The 16,479-nt window shown below is 42.8% G+C and overlaps 1 long non-coding RNA gene across 3 annotated transcripts in view; it reads left to right on the top strand.

The window, feature by feature from the left end:
- LOC113251920 (uncharacterized) overlaps window positions 1-16,479 on the top strand; it is a 56,973-nt gene that overhangs the window by 14,066 nt on the left and 26,428 nt on the right. The gene's annotated exons all lie outside the window — the stretch shown is intronic.

Genomic DNA, 16,479 nt, shown 5'->3' with positions numbered 1-16,479 from the left:
AGGAAGAAGCAGGCTCATAGCGGAGGAGCCTGATGTGGGGCTCGATCCCGTAACGCCGGGATCACGCCCTGAGCCGAAGGCAGACGCTTAACCGCTGTGCCAACCAGGCGCCCCTCAAGCCTGCACATCATCTTGACCATTGTTACTTTGACCTCCATTTCTGACAATTTGGTTATATCCATATCCATCAGTTCTGTGGCAGAGGCCACAGACTCATTATCTTTTCTTTGCTGGGGGGGATTTCTTCTCCTTGTCATTCTGATGAGGAGAGGTTGCGGGGATGCTCAGAGCCCAAATTATTGACCAGGACCCAGGCAGTGTGCACTTGTTTTATTAGGGACCTTAGGGATGTGGGCTTCTTGATTTTTCAGCCTGCTTTCTGGGGGAGGGGCCTGCCACGCTGTACTCAGGCAACCCTGTTTGGGTAGAGTCTCCCTGTCCCCTGCGAGGGGGGATGGGGATGGGCACAATGTGAGCTGGTATTTCCGGGCTTTTGTTCTCCGGTGGCTTTCCCTGGCAGTTTTCTGTGACTCTCTGAGAGTCAGAGCAGCAGTGGCTGTGTCTTAGCCTCTGTCTCAGAACAGAGAGATCTCAGTCCGCTCTCCACTGAGCTCTCTTGGCCACTTTAACTCTGTTTCTGTCGGTGCTGCTAAAAGCCCTGCAGCATCCCGGGTTGTGCGCCCCACAGCCGCTCTCTCAGCCCTCACTTCCAGGGCCCGCATGTATCTGTCCTTTGTGCTTCTAACACCGCCAGCTGCCCCCGGTTCCTGCGCGCTCCCAAGCTCCTGTTTCAGAGTGGTTCGCACGCACTCCCCGGAGCACCGGTTTTCAGTCTAGTTGTGCGCACGCTTCCGAGCTCCCGGTTTCAGTCTAGTTCGAGTGTGCGGGCCAAAGCTCCAGTTTTCAGTCTGGACGCGCAGGTGCTCCCAAGCTCCCGGTTTTAGTCCGGTTCCAGTGAGTGCTCGGAGCTCCGGTTTTCAGTCTGGTAACATGTGCGTTCCCAGGCTCACGTCTCAGTCTGCTCTCTCGCGGGTGCCGGTCCGGGAGTCCAGCCCGCTCCCCAATGTAAGTGGCTACTGCTTCCTGGTGCCCCAGCGCCTCGGCTCACTCCCCCTTCCGTTTATCTTCCGATATCTATGCGCGGATTCATGGCTCCCCGCTTCATACCTCAATATTCAGCGCTGGAGATGTTCGTTTGTAGAGATCCAGATGTATCTTCCTGTGTCTCAGGCTGATTCCGTAGGTTTTCAGGATGGTCTGGTAGATATCCAGCTTGACTCAGGGGACCAGCTAAGAAAGGGTCCTTTACTCCTCCGCCATCTTTTCTCCTCCGTCCCAGGTCCGATTCCACCCCGAAGAAATCGCTCAAAGCATCCCTGTTGGAACCTTCAATCCAGTAATCCAGGACGAGGCTCCCAGCCCCCAGGGCCACACTGGCGGTGACCGAAGAGCAGGACAAGGTGGAGCACGGGCAAAAAACTGCTTTTTATAGAACAGAATGGAATGAAAGCCTAAACTCAAGATTATTTAGCCCCCTGAAATAACAGAGCCGTATTGAGACAATCCTTTTGCAATAGGAAGGTCAAAGGAGAAAAAGTAAACAACTCGGGTGAGCTGTGATTCCTTTGAAGCAGAAGAGGGACATCCTCCCCCCATTACCAAATAACCACTTTTGCCTAGGGCCTTTGCAACAAGCACTGTTCCTGTCCCAGCTCTAGCACCTTATCATTTTGATAAGGACTTTATTGTCGTTTTACCAACTAATTATTTGAAGTGATAATATAGCCTATGGTTGGTGTTTCAAGGCTGTGATATTTTCCTAGTGGTTCACTTTTAAGAAATAAATAAGATTTAGTTTTTCCTCAAAAAAAGAAAAAGAAAAAGAAACCATGAAACAGTGTCACCTTCTCATTTTGTTTTCCTAACATTAAAAGCTAATGCAAAAAGTGCCTTGGCACTTCCTGCAGATGATATCATGTTTGTTTTAAGTTGATTTCTGATTGTGTGTGTGTGTGTGTGTGTGTGTGTGGAGAGAAAGAGATTAATATATAGATGCTATTATATATATTATGCTGTGGGAGAGCTTGCTTATGCACATGCATCTCAGATACACAGATTAGAAATTTCTTCTGTTGAAGAGTTTCCCAAATTTTTTTGGCACAATTAGTGATTATTTACTCCAGAACATCAAAAGCCATTAAGCGTGAATTTTATAAATGGAAAATCCATTAGGGGAAATTTTATTTTTTAAAAAAAGGAATAATTTTTTTTTCCTGAAAATAGACTCTTCTTAGGTAGGAAATGATTGACTATTATAAAGAAGTTTAAAAATTTTTAAATTTATTATTTTTTGCCTGACTTCATCTTCTGTATTCTATGACACTGAAGCTCTTACTATTTTTTTTTCCAATTTCAGCTAAAAGAATTACTTTCTCCCCCTTATAGTCATTTGATTAATTCTTCCCCCAGATGCATTTTGAATGTATCCCCTTGTCTCCACTCTAGTGCCACAGACCAAGCTGCCATCATTGTCTCTCCTAGTCTGATGCAGTAGCGTAAGAATGGGGCTCCTTCCCTAAGATTCATGTGCCACACTTGGCTGCCAGATTGATCTTCTGGAAACACCAATCTGAGCATGCCCACACCTACCTGTAAAATCCCAACTTGTTAGCTCATCCTACAAGGCCATTGGTGATATGGTCACAGCCTGCTTCTCATCCTGGACACGTTCCATGTGCAAACCTGCCCCGCCCTTTCATGCCTTACTGCTTTGCTGCTGGGGTCTGTTCCACATCACGTGCTTTTCCTCACTTCCCTGTTTGGAAAAATACCTTTAAAGACCCAGTTCTGAAAGGGCACTGATGACTGCTCACCAGCTTTCACTACCAGAGCTTCTTGCCTCCCTCTTCTGCTTCTTTAGTATTTGTACATCTAGTAAGAGTGCCCTAGACTAATGGTTTAGAACAGAGCTCCCATAGGCATCCTATCCAAGGGGCCAGATGTGCCTGGCACTAGTAGAATTCTATCTCCTTGAGAACATGGAAGAAGCAAACTTTCGACAGCAATGAACATTGGTTTTTTTTTCTTTTTAAAGATTTTATTTATTTATTTGACAGAGAGAGACAGCCAGCGAGAGAGGGAACACATGCACGGGGAGTGGGAGAGGAAGAAGCAGGCTCATAGTGGAGGAGCCTGATGTGGGGCTCGATCCCATAATGCCGGGATCACGCCCTGAGCCGAAGGCAGACGCTTAACCGCTGTGCCACTCAGGCGCCCCCAGTGAACATTGTTTTTGACTTTGGAGAATATTCTAAGGATTTCTTGTAATTAGTGTTATGATATTTCTCTGACACAGGCACAAGATACTAGTTTCTTCTTAAGGCTATTACTATAGTAAGATAAAAGGAGTTAATGTTTTGAAGCATTTTTGGCTGGAGAGAACTTTTGATTGATCCTAATTAATAATGTGTCTCTGCAGGCAGTTGAAGGCGATTTCTACATTCATGTTTGCTGATAAGGATATAGATAGGAAAAACAAAACTGTAATAGCTTGATTATAAGCAACTTGATCAATGTACCTCTGGTTTAGTTTTTTCGGTGTTACTCATTAGCTGCCTAATTTGATGCTTTCTCAGCAGGCAGAGGGAATTAGAACCAGTTAACCTGACAGTTAATGGAAGAACAAAACTAAGGTAACTGAAACAAGAAAGTGACTATAATTTGTAGACATATGTGGTCATTTGTCTTGTGGTTTATGAAGAGAAAAGTATTGAACGTGGAGCCCATGTTTATTGACTCTCTTTTGCTATAACTTGTAAAGTGCCCTGGGTCAAGTCACTTCACCTTTTTCTGTCCCAACTGAAAACAAAAATGAGGATAACATATCTGCCTGTAGCCTCATAAGACAAACAAGTAGATGTGAATATAGTAACTGCATCTAACAGTTTGTGAACCCAGATTAAATGGTTTTGGGCCTCTTTTGGTTATAATTGAATTTCTATTTTGTCTTATTTGGCTTTTCCTTTGCTTCACTCTCACACCTGTATTTTACGATAAGAGGGGACATGTCAACATGCTGTGATGGCAGACGGAGCACACTGGATCAGGGAACTATAGTTCTAGTGGGCATTCTGCGTCTCACTAGCTGGGACACCTTAACTTGGGTCGGCCTCTGTTTCCTTACCTATGTTTCCTTTGTAATTCTCAGGTTTATAGCAGGTCAAGAAAGTTGACATAGGGTCTTCCCTGATTAACCCAGTCCATAGAAAATTAACTTGATCCTACCTCTATCTCTCCTTCCTCTGAGTTTCTAAGGAAGTATATCAGGGTTGTACAGTTTAACCTGTATTAGTCCTCTGATGGTAAGCTCTAGTAAAGCAAGGTTCTATGTATGAAATCCTGTCTCATCCACCACCCCCTCCCCACCCCAGCCAACTCCTAGATCTAGGCATTTGTTGTGGTCTCAATTAGTACATGTCAGCTACAGGAGGAACCTCAGGGACTCCACAGTTATCTCTTCAAAGCTGACTTCTCTTTTTACTTTACAGAGAAAAGAAAGGTCACTTGGCAAGAATTTCCTTTGATAACTTCCCCCTCCAGCACACACACCTAAAACTTATTTGTATTGATTCATCCTTGAAAATATTGAAAAAATATGACTATATTAAAATATAAATCATGTATATAACCAAAAGCATCATTAAAAAATTAAAGACAAGCCACAAAGCACAAGAAGATATTTGCATTAAAGAATCAGTAACCACAATTCAAAAAACAAAAAACATCCTATATATGGTTAAGAAAACAGCCTAATGGAAAAGTGAAAGGATAGAAGGAAACTGAAAGGAGGAGAAGTAAAGGGAAGGATATAAACAAACAATTTACAAAAGAAAGAACCCCAAATGGCCAGGAAACGTATGAGATATACTCAAACTTATGTGTAGTCAAGGATATGTCAACAAAAACTATGAACCTATTAAATGGGAGAAAATTTAAAAATTCTGGGGAAAAAAAACCCACCCAGAAATGGTAACACTCATGCATGGCTGATGGCAGTATATGTTGCTATATCTGTGGGGAGAGCAGGTTGGCACCATCTAGTAAGTAGAAAGTGGATATCCCCCCACAAACCACCAATTCCACTTTGAGAGAAGCTCTCCAAATGTAATAAGGAGACGCATAAAATTTATTTCAGCTTTAGTTTTAAAAACAGAAACCTTAAAAACAATAAACTGTATGTCCACCAATAGAGCAATGGAGAAAAAAAAAGTGGGACATTTAATCAGTGGATGAATAAATATTCATGAAATTAATGAAAACTAGAGTTACATGTGTCAACATGGATAACTCAACATGGGTAAATATTCAGCAAAAATGAATTACAGAGTAATATGTATAGTAGTCTCATTTAAAAATTGACTCTGCAATTGACAATTGAAGGAAGTAAGAATTGTGAACCATGTGGATATTTGGTGGACGATCATTCCATGCAGAGGGAACAGCAAATGCAAAGGCTCTGGAGTGAGAGTGTCCCAGTTTGGGACATGTTGAGTTTGAAACGCCTATTATACATTTAGGTGGAATTGCCGACAAGATAGATAGATAGATAGGTAGATAGATAGATGATAGATAGATCAATCCCCTCTAGAATATAAGCTCCATTAGAATAAGAGCCTATAAAATAGACCAAGGTCCCACCAGCCAAAGGGAAGAAATCTAAGAGAGAATAATACCACGGAAGCCACAAGAGGAGTTTCCATAAGGAAGGTGTCAAATATTGCAAAGATTGAGGTGAGGACTGCAGAGTAGATCTCAGTCTTTAAGACTTAGAGGGCCTTGGTGACTTTTTGGATGATAGTCTTTTCATATATACATATGATATTTATATGTATCATATATATATAATGAAGTAGGTTTGGGCAGGAACAGGTTTGCTAGAGGTAGAAGAGGGAATCAAGGGTAGTTTAATTTGGACTAGGTCAAGTAATAGTGTCTATTAGAGATATACAGTAGGTACTTGAATTTATTCAAGAAATACTTATCGGGTACCCGGAATTCCATGTCTGTTAATAGCAGAGTAGTTTATATTGGATTAACCCTTTTGCACATAATAATTATAAACTTTAGAGGAAAAAGATTACCTAAAGTTATTAAAGAGAAACCAAACTAGAGACTAGAGAAGAGTTGACACTTAGAAGAAGAAAATGGCACTGGATGCATTTCCTGTTTTTTTTTTTTAAATGGCTTTCTGTGTAAGGGCAAGCACCAGTCACCATCATGCTGGGACAGTTAGAATGTGGATAGAAACCCACAGTTCTGATTAATTTATTTGAGGAATTAGTAGTTTGAGGTTATCTCAGCAACTGGAAAATGGTAGTGGTCGTGGGGTAACCTAAGGAGAGAATCTCAGAGGAGAGGTTCCAGAATCTGTGCATGAAGTTTTCCCAATCTCTGGCTGATCTCTGAGCTACACACATGTGGGACAGACTTCAGTCAGCCCAACTAATGGTAAAAGAACTGAATGGAAATTTCAACCCTTACCCCCTACAGAGGAGAAAAATTTAGTAACCAAGTTAACTCTTCAGTAAAAAAAAAAAAAATTCAGAGCTTAACCTAACAAAAACCATAGCCTCTACAATGTACCATTTACAATGTGCAAGCACAATCCAAAATTACTAGACAATCAAAAAAGCAGAAAAATATGACCCATAATCAAGAGAAAAGACAGTAGATGGAAGTTGATCCTCAGATGATAACAGAAATCAGAATTAGGACACAATTATTTTAAACTAGCTATTATAACTGTTCAATGACATGAACAAAAATATGCTCATAATGAACAAACAGGAAACTGCAGCAGAGGAAAGAAACCATAAAAAGGAAATAAACAAATTCTAGAAGTGAAAAATTTAATATCTGGAATAAAAAATTCACTTCTTAAGCTTACCAGAAGATTGGAGATATTGGGTGGAAGAGTCAGTGAGCCTGAAGGTAGATCAATAGAAATGATCAAAACTGAAGATGAGAAAAAAGCTGAAGAAAAATTAAGAACACCTCAATGACTTGAGTCAACATCCAAAGTTCTAACATAGGTGTAACTGTAATCCCCAAAGAAAATGAGAGAGAAAATAGTTCAGAAAAAATTTTTTTACAAATTAATGGCTAAAATTTTTCTAAATTTGGCAAAAAGACTTCTTTGCAGATTCAAGATGCTTAATAAATCCCAGGCAGGATAAGTAAATTAAAAATAAAATTGAATAAAAATAAATAAATAATAAATAAATAAAACAAACCAAACCTAGATATATTATACTCAAACTGCTAAGAATGAAAGGTCCTTAAAAATATTTATGGAGCACCTACTGTGTGCCAGGCAGTTTTGAGCAGTGAAATAAAATAATACACAAGACAGTTTAGTTCCTCTACTCACAGCCAATACAAACATTCTCTACAATACACTTTTTACTGAGAAAACATGTTTTTTTTTTTAAAGATTTTATTTATTTGAGAAAGAGAGACAGAGATAGCAACAGAGATGGCAAGAGAAAGTGCAAGCGGGGAGGAGAGGGAGAAGCAGGCTCCCCGCTGAGCAGGGAGCCCGACTCAGGGTTTTGATCCCAGGACCCTGAGATCATGACCTGAGCTGAAGGCAGATGCTTAACCAACTGAGCCGTCCAGGTGCCGCAAGAAAACATGTTTTTAAATATCATCTGATCATGGGGCACCTGGGTGGCTGAGTCGATTGAGTGTCCAACTCTTGGTTTTGGCTCAGGTCATGATCTCATGGATTGTGGAATCAAGCCCAGTGCTGCACTCTGCGCTCACTGGGGAGGTTGCTTGGGGAGTCTCTCCCTCTGCCCCTACCCGCTCATGTGCTTGCTCTTTCTCTCTCTAAGATAAATGAATAAATCTTTAAAAATAAATAAATAAATATCAACTGGTCATCACCTGGGTGACCCATAGATCATACACATGTCTAAAATGGAATTTATTTTTTCTCCAAAGTTACTCCTTTCCTTATATTTCCTTTTTCAAGAAGTGATGCCATCTGCCACATTCTCCTGTACAGGAGAAGACTGGTGTCCTGCTAGATTCATCCTTTCTTTTCTTTACCTCAATGAAACGTAGATTCTGGCTATTACACCATTACATAGCTCAAACCTCTTTCCCCCTTCACAGCTACTGTCTTAGTTCAGTCCTTTATCATTTATGGCTTGGAAGCCTCCTAAGGTGTCATCTGTTCTTTCTTCTTTTAGCTGCCGGAATTGTTATTTCAAGTCCCAGTTCTTACCATGTCACTTTCCAATATAAAATCTTCCAGTGGTTTTCCATCCCTTTGGAAATAAACTTCACTTTATCATGACCTACAAGGTCCTTTAAGATCTGGGTCCTGCTGAAATCTCCAGCCTTAGTCATGTCAAAGCATTTGCAGTTCTCTGAATGAGGTGTGATACCTTGGCTCATTCATTTTTCTTCTCTCATTTCTCTGGCTAATCTGCACTCATCCTTCAAACCCCACCTCAAAAATCACCTCCTCTGGTAAAGCTTCCCTTACGCCTTTCCCCAGCAGAATTGGATGTTCCCATGCTCCTCCATTTTTAAAAAGATTTTATTTATTTATTTATTTATTTATTTATTTATTTATTTATTTATTTATTTTAGAGAGAGAGAGCATGCACAACTGGGAGGAGGGACAGAGAGAGAGAGAGAGAGGGAGAGAATCTCAAGCAGACTCCACACTGAGCAGGGAGCCTGACGCAGGCTCAATCTCATGACCCTGCCATCACGACCCAAGCCCAAACCAAGAGCTGGATGCTTAACTGACCGACTGAGCCACCCAGGCGCCCCATCCATGCTCCTCCTTTTTGATGTCATGGCATCCTGTGCTTATATACCTCTGTTATAGCTAGTGTTCCACTCTCCTCTCACCATTGATTTTCCTATAGGATCAGGTCTTATTCATCTGTAGGCCTCCAGAACATGGCATATATATGCTTGATGTTTGTTGAATGAGTGAATGCCTGAGTTAAACAGATTATCTATGTGGATCTTATCCATTTTTTAGCCACTTAGATCCTCTTTGCCGTGATAAACTTTCCCAAGATAAAAATATTCACGTGAAGAAAAGCAGTAAAGAACTTGGGACAAAAGTCCAAGGAGAGGCACTTTGTACACGTGCTTAGGTAAGGAGACTTGAGGATGTTGAAGCATACTGGGCTTTTTTTTTCCCACCACAAGAATGACTTGAGTTAAATGATTCCCTCCTTAGGTGACCACCTTCTTGTACGATCATTAGCACATTGGTAGACCAGACGGCTTAAACTGGGAGAGCAGTCTTTTTCAGTGAAATTATTTTTGTACTCTTTTCAACTGTAGACTACCCTTATTTGTTTTTATACCACTTGTGCAATAGTACTCATGCCCACCATTCATATTCCTGGGGCCTTTGCTTCTAAGCTAGATTTAGTAGGCCTTTTTATGACCCTATCTCATACTCACAAATGGGTTTATGGGGCGCCTGGTTGGCACAGCGGTTAAGCGTCTGCCTTCGGCTCAGGGCATGATCCCGGCGTTATGGGATCGAGCCCCACATCAGGCTCCTCCACTATGAGCCTGCTTCTTCCTCTCCCACTCCCCCTGCTTGTGTTCCCTCTCTCGCTGGCTGTCTCTATCTCTGTCAAATAAATAAATAAAATCTTTAAATAAAAAAAAATGGGTTTAAGCAACTCATTTGCCAAAACGAGGCCTAAATTTCTCCAAAATATCTTTTGTTTGCAATCATTTTCAGCTCATCCACATTATTGATTTCAGATCCACATGATTCTCTCTAGACTTAGAGGCAAGCTCAAACCAGGAGGGTGGAACCCACAGAAAGGTTTGACTCTCACAGCTGAACAGGTTGAGTCATCTTTAACTTTGTAGGAAGGCCTCTGCTATTGCATCACTCCCGTATCAGCTGCCCTTGCTTCTGCTCCATCTTCCTTCTGCCAAAGCCGTCTGGGTACAGAGCTAGAAACCACATGGGCCAGCACTTACCTCTGTTCTTGCTGTTTTATACCAGTTGTCTTGTCTGTGTCCTGGTGTTCTCCTTCTAGGAGCTTCCAGACAAAATTATTCTCTTACAAAGTTTATAGTATGACCCCTCCTTGAAAAGTATGCACTTATTTTGTTTTTCTCACTGCTGAGGCTAATTACCACATTAGTATTTTCTGTAAATACCTCTTGACTTACCCAGCATTCTTGCCCTGAACCCACTTAATAGATAACATAGGGAGAGCTCTTGAAACCTGAGAGAGGCAGTATTCCTCCAGCATGTCAAGCCCAAGCCACACATAGCAAGTCTCTTGCCAACTCTCCACCTCTCAGAAACTCCTTTAGGATGAGAGAGACCCCTTTAAAGTTCACTAAAAAGCGATTTAGATGCAGCAGAAGTATCAACAACAAAGGTATACCAAAGAAGGAAAATAAGTTGTCAAGAACAGTGAGTAATGGTAGAGTTAAAAAAAATCAATATCTGTTCACATATTTCTATGCATGGGGTGCATCCATCAAAGTGAGTGGGTGACATTTGTCCCAGCCTGGCTGAGCCAGCCAGTGCTGCATGACTCACCTTCTGTGCTATCAGCAAACCACCAAGCCTCTTGCCTGGGAGTTAACAAACTCACTAAAGGAAACTCTATTCTAAATCTGTCATTAATTGAATCTTTAAATGTAATCCAATTGCCGGCCAATTTATAAATTTCCTCCATATTCTCTAGCTTGTTTCTAACTTTCCTCCCAATCACTTTTGCAGCCTGGCTGGATTTGATTGGATTTATCCTAGTTTGCTTTGAGGAGGAATTGAAATACCTTTGCCTCTAGGAAGATCATTGTGTCTCCCCCACAGAGGTCAGGTAGAGCAGTAGGTGATCTCATAGGGTTTTTCCACCTAGTGATTCTGATTTTTAAAACAAATATGTGAAAGCCCCAATCATTGCCTCTTAAAATCCCCTTTGTGCTCAAAGAGGAAGCTTGGTGAATAGTTCCAGCAAAGTATCAGGAATATCAGATAGCACTGATTCACCAAGTTCTGGAAACAAACCTCAGTTTCTCCAATTACTGGTTCAAGATGAGAAAACTGAAGATGAGAAAACTTCCCTTTCTCAAGTACCAGTGAGGTAACAAAACAGAGATCAGCCTGTCCTCTGACAAACATGACACATGAGTTGACAAGTGTTCCATTTTTTTCCACCCCAGCTCATGCTGTGCCCTTCTGGCTACATTGCTTCCCTGGGTTGTCTATTCAAGTATTACTCATCTTTGGAGGTCCCACTCTCAGGAACCTTTCCCAACTTACTGGCTCAGAGGGAGCTTTTCTTCCCCTGAACTCCTCTAGCACATATGCCAAAATCTCTTAAAGGACATTTAGTGTAGGCTTTCCAGGGTAGGGACTGTGCTGAGTTCTTATTTGTATACTGATGGGCTGGTGGTTCTTAGATTATGGCACTGGTATGCAGTGTAGGTTGGGCATCAGAATCACCCGTGCAGGGGCGCCTGGGTGGCACAGCGGTTGAGCGTCTGCCTTCGGCTCAGGGCGTGATCCTGGCGTTATGGGATCGAGCCCCACATCAGGCTCCTCTGCTGTGAGCCTGCTTCTTCCTCTCCCACTCCCCCTGCTTGTGTTCCCTCTCTCGCTGGCTGTCTCTATCTCTGTCAAAAAAAAAAAAAAAAAAAAAGGTCTAAAAAAGAATCACCCGTGCAGGTTTTAAGACCTTACAAATGCCCAGGTCCCAAAACAGACCTTCTGAATCAGAATCACTACGCAGGTGATCTTACAGATCTTCCTCAATTTACAGTGGTGTTACATCCCAATAAACCCTTCATAGGTTGAAAATATCACAAGCTGGAGATGCATTTAATACTCCTAACCTACCTACCGAATATGGCAACTTAGTCTAGCCTATTTAAACATGTTCAGAATACCTACATTAGCATGTAGCTGGGCAAAATCATCTAACACAAGTGCATTTTATAATGAAGTGTTGAATGGTTGTCTAGGTACAGATTGGTTATAAGTGTAGCAGTTGGGCGCCTGGGTGGCTCAGTCAGTTAAGCATCAGCCTTCAGCGCAGTTCATGATCCCAGGGTGCTGGGATCAAGTCCCACGTCGAGCTCTCTGCTCAGGGGGAGCCTGCTTCTCCCTCTCCCACTGCCTGCTGCTCCCCCTGCTTTTGCTGCCTCTCTCTCTCTCTCTCTCTCTGTCAAATGAATAAAGAAAATCTTTTTTAAAAAAGGTGATAGTTTATTCTTACAATCACGTGGCTGACTGGCCTCACAAGAGAGTGCCCTATGGTGTATTGCTAGCCTGGGAAAAGATTGATATTCAAAATTTGAAGTATGGTTTCTACTGAATACATATCACTTTTACACCATTGTAAAGTTGAAAAGTCATAAGTCAAACCATCATAAGTTGGGGACTGTCTGTATATAGGCCGACACTTTTTAAAACCCTAGACTTTCATTATAAATCTTGTGATGGTGTGTGGTGAATGCTATGGCCAGCCCCCCCACCCCTGGTCTCTAGCTCCAACTCCCTTCCTTTCTTACACAACCTGCATGTGTTTGGAGAGCCACCCCTCCTCAGCATAGCCCCCTTGCTTCAGAGGAAGCATCCCCTCACCCTCAGTGTGAGGTGAGGAGCCGAATGGTGTGAAGCTAAATACCATGATTCAGGAGTACGTGTGTGACCCAGTTCTGGCCTTTGAGAGAAGCAAGAGGAGTGCTGGAGACTTCTGGGAAGGGTCTTTCTCTTGTAGGAAGCTTTACTCTTTCCTGCTGTTAGGCTAGTGGTTACCTGCAGCCACCCTATGATCTTTGTCGCTCCTCTCCCCTCTCCCCCAGAGGGAGCCAGTCTTAGGATGAACTGTGGAAAAACCTGGATCCTTGCAGGTGGATCAAGGCAACCCGAGTTGATCTAAACTTAGACTGCTACTTATGTGCATTAATAAATGCCTAATTGTTTAAGATAGTTCTCTTACTCGGGGCTGAAATATCCTCCTAGATATGCTTGTTTTATTCCTTCAATCCCAGTATCACCTAGCACAACACCCTCTTTAATAAATGCTCAATAAGCACTTCCTGAATGAATGAATTCACAGTCATTGAGCACCAGTATATGCCGAGAACTGGAGATAAAGTAGGAACTAAATAAAGTTCCTGTCATCATGGATTTTATACTTTGGTGGAAATAAAACTGCCTTTGTGGGTCAGGTTAGCAACCTCTGTAGAGAAATAAGCTTTTTGTTTATATTTATGCAAATAGGTGGGTTCAACCGACGTAAGTGGTTAGAATGAGAACACTTGTGCCAAAGGATCACTGCTAAGGAATTCACCTGACCACCAGAGTGACTTTCTGCAGTTAAAGAAAAAGGAAATAACAAGTGGGATCATGAAGAATACTTTGTCCCCAAGTTCATGACTCAGAGGAAAAACGACAGTGCTCTTATTACTGTATCTCAGCCACAGAGCACAAGACACGTAATTGCAGAGAACCAAATGGGGAGTAACAATTTGAAAGCGCTGGGAAAACTTGATTTTACTAAATAAATGGAATTTGGAGAAGGAAAACGGATGACCTACTGAGTGTCATCTGTGAGTATATGAAAGGTAATCACGAGGTAGGGATCAACTCACCTCCAGCTCTTCCCTCTGTGTGATGCCCATCACTGAAGATTAAGGAAGGAATGACGTGGTGAGGGAAATGCCTGATGTGAAGGCAGATGTTGGGTAGCAACAGGCCTGGTCAGAAAGCAAATTCAGGGGCGCCTGGGTGGCACAGCGGTTGAGCGTCTGCCTTTGGCTCAGGGCGTGATCCCGGTGTTATGGGATCAAGCCCCACATCAGGCTCCTCCGCTATGAGCCTGCTTCTTCCTCTCCCACTCCCCCTGCTTGTGTTCCCTCTCTCGCTGGCTGTCTCTATCTCTGTCGAATAAATAAATAAAATCTTTAAAAAAAAAAAAAGAAAGCAAATTCAGAGGGGTAGGGTAGGAAGGAGCAGTCCAGCACAATGAGTTGAGGGGCAAAATCAGGAAGACTAATAATGATGAAAGGTGAAGGGAAATATTCTAGACCTAGAGAGATGAAGGCTTCATGGACCAGAGCTCCGGAACTTTGAGGCCTGACACTGAAGAAACGAGAATCTAGGACATTGACCCTCCAGTCCTGAGGTCAGGCCTTAATCATAAACTCAGACAGGAGACTGACAAAGCATGACCCCTTCCAGGGCAGGAGGTGTCACAAAGGCCTTACGAGATAAGGTACACAACACAGTCAGTGTTGTGTAAATAATCAGTGGGTAATTGAGCTCATCAGGCTGCCCTGTATAAGATGGCAACCGTCAGACCATTCTTCATCTTTAAGCATTAAAATCATAGGTTATTCCAGAACTGGCAAAAATTTTAGCTCCCTGAAACAAAAAGACAATTATGATGGACATCTTTCTTTTTTTTCTTCCCTCCCACAACTTGCATCTCTGCCCCTGGTGATGGCACTGAAGTTTGGGGGGGGGGGGGAGGCCGCTCTCCTCTGCCCCCAAACCATGTGACCCAAGTGAAGCCAATTCCCAATCACACACTCCCATGTAGGAGTGGGTGAGTAACTTGGCTTGACTAATTAGCATATTCCTTCCCCCTAGACACAGTGATTGGTTCAGAGATGGGCATGTGATCCAAGTTGGTCCAATGAAAGTCAGTTCTGAGATTTTTGCTGTAAAGGCTGGGAAGAGGCAGCTCTCTTTCTGCTGGTTGCTGAGCTGTGCAGTGTAGTACATAAGCACAGAGCTGGCAGGAGCCACTGCATGGGTGGGGCTTGCCAGCAAATGGAAACAATCCAGAGGAGAGCAGGGCTAAGAGAGAGAGGAGAGATTATTGCAAGGCAATCATTCTGGCAATGTAATTCTGAGCAGTGCCTAAAGACAGGCCTGTTCTTGGTTTTCTCTGTTACTATTGCTTAAGACAGTCTAAACTGAGTTTCTGTTACTTGCAACTTGGTGTCCTGAAATGATAAATAATGGGAGACCATATTATGATAACTTGCTTTCCCATCTTCTCAGATGAGTTGATGAGATCCAGCCAATCAACTTACATAGTGCTTTCTATTGCCAAATACTGTTCTAAGCACTGGGCATAAAACCATGAGTGCAACTGAATCCTTGCCCTCAAAGAACTTAACTCCTAGCAGGAGGAGACAGCTATTGAACAAGTCAAAATAAATACATAAGAAAAGTTCAGGCATAGATAAAAAGATTCAAGAAGATTACACTGAATCATGAGCAGGGGAGGCTGTTTTTAGTGGGGGTAGCCAGGGAAGGTCTCTTGAAGGAGGTAGTGACACTGTAGATGAGGTCGTAATAATGAGAGGCAGCTGCTCAAGACTGGGGAAGAGTGCTCCCACAGAAAGAAGAGCAGATGTAAAGGCCCTCAGACTGGAGCAGGACTGGCCTATTCAGGGGACAGAGAGAGAGTGAGTGTAGCTGCAGTGTCCTGAGTAAGGGACAAGTGGAGAGAGATGAGACTGTACAGGTAAGCTGGGGCAGCCCCTTGACCTTTCCTGAGAGTTTGGGTTTTATTCTGAATGCAGTGGGCACTCACTGGAGTGTTAAGAGAACTTGACTTACCTTTTAAAAACATTATTCCCGTTGTCGGATAAAGGTTGAACTACAGGAAGACAAGAGGGAAGTAAGACCTATTAGGAGGTAATGCAGGAGTCCAGGCAAGAAATGATGGAGGAGCCCTGGGCCAGGGTTAGAGCAGCAGAGATAGAAATGGACAGGTGGTGGATTTGGGATACGTTTTGGAGGCGGAGCCAATGGAGTACACTGGCCGGTTAGAAGTGAGGTGAGGGGAAACAAAGAAGTGAAGTGTGAGGAACAAGGATGATTCAAGCACAATGATCAAGTTTTAGCCCAAGTGGTTAGGTGGATGATGGTGTCACTTACAAAAGTGGGAAGTCCGAGTCGGGGAGCAGACTTGGGGTAGGAAAGAATCCATATTTCTGTCTTACCTGTGTGAGACGTTCCAAGGAAAGATGTCAAGTGGGCAGTTGGTTAGTCACACCTGGAACTCAGCCGAGATATTTAGGCTGGAGATAGTTATTTGCAAGTCATAGACATGGGTGGACTGGATGAGGACACCCAGCTAAAGAAGAGAGGTGCTCAAACACAGAGCCCCGGGCCTGCACCAAGAAGAGAAGGAGCAAAGGGAAATGAGGAATGGCTGGTGAGGTAAGAAGAAAACCAGACAAACATGATGTCACAGAAGCCTAGACAAGTGTTTCAAGAACGAGCAAGTTGTCATCTAGGTTGAATGCTGCCCTGAGGTTGAGTAAGAGGACAGAGAACGGGCCAGTGGCTTTGGCAAGATGACCCTGATAAGGGACTGTTTCATGGGGAGATAAAGACAAAAGGCACATGGCAGTGCAATGAAGAGAAGAAAGCCAAAGAAA

The sequence above is a fragment of the Ursus arctos genome, unplaced genomic scaffold (assembly GCF_023065955.2).
Source record: "Ursus arctos isolate Adak ecotype North America unplaced genomic scaffold, UrsArc2.0 scaffold_7, whole genome shotgun sequence".
NCBI lineage: Eukaryota > Metazoa > Chordata > Mammalia > Carnivora > Ursidae > Ursus > Ursus arctos.
This window is presented reverse-complemented; position numbering and strand designations above follow the sequence as displayed.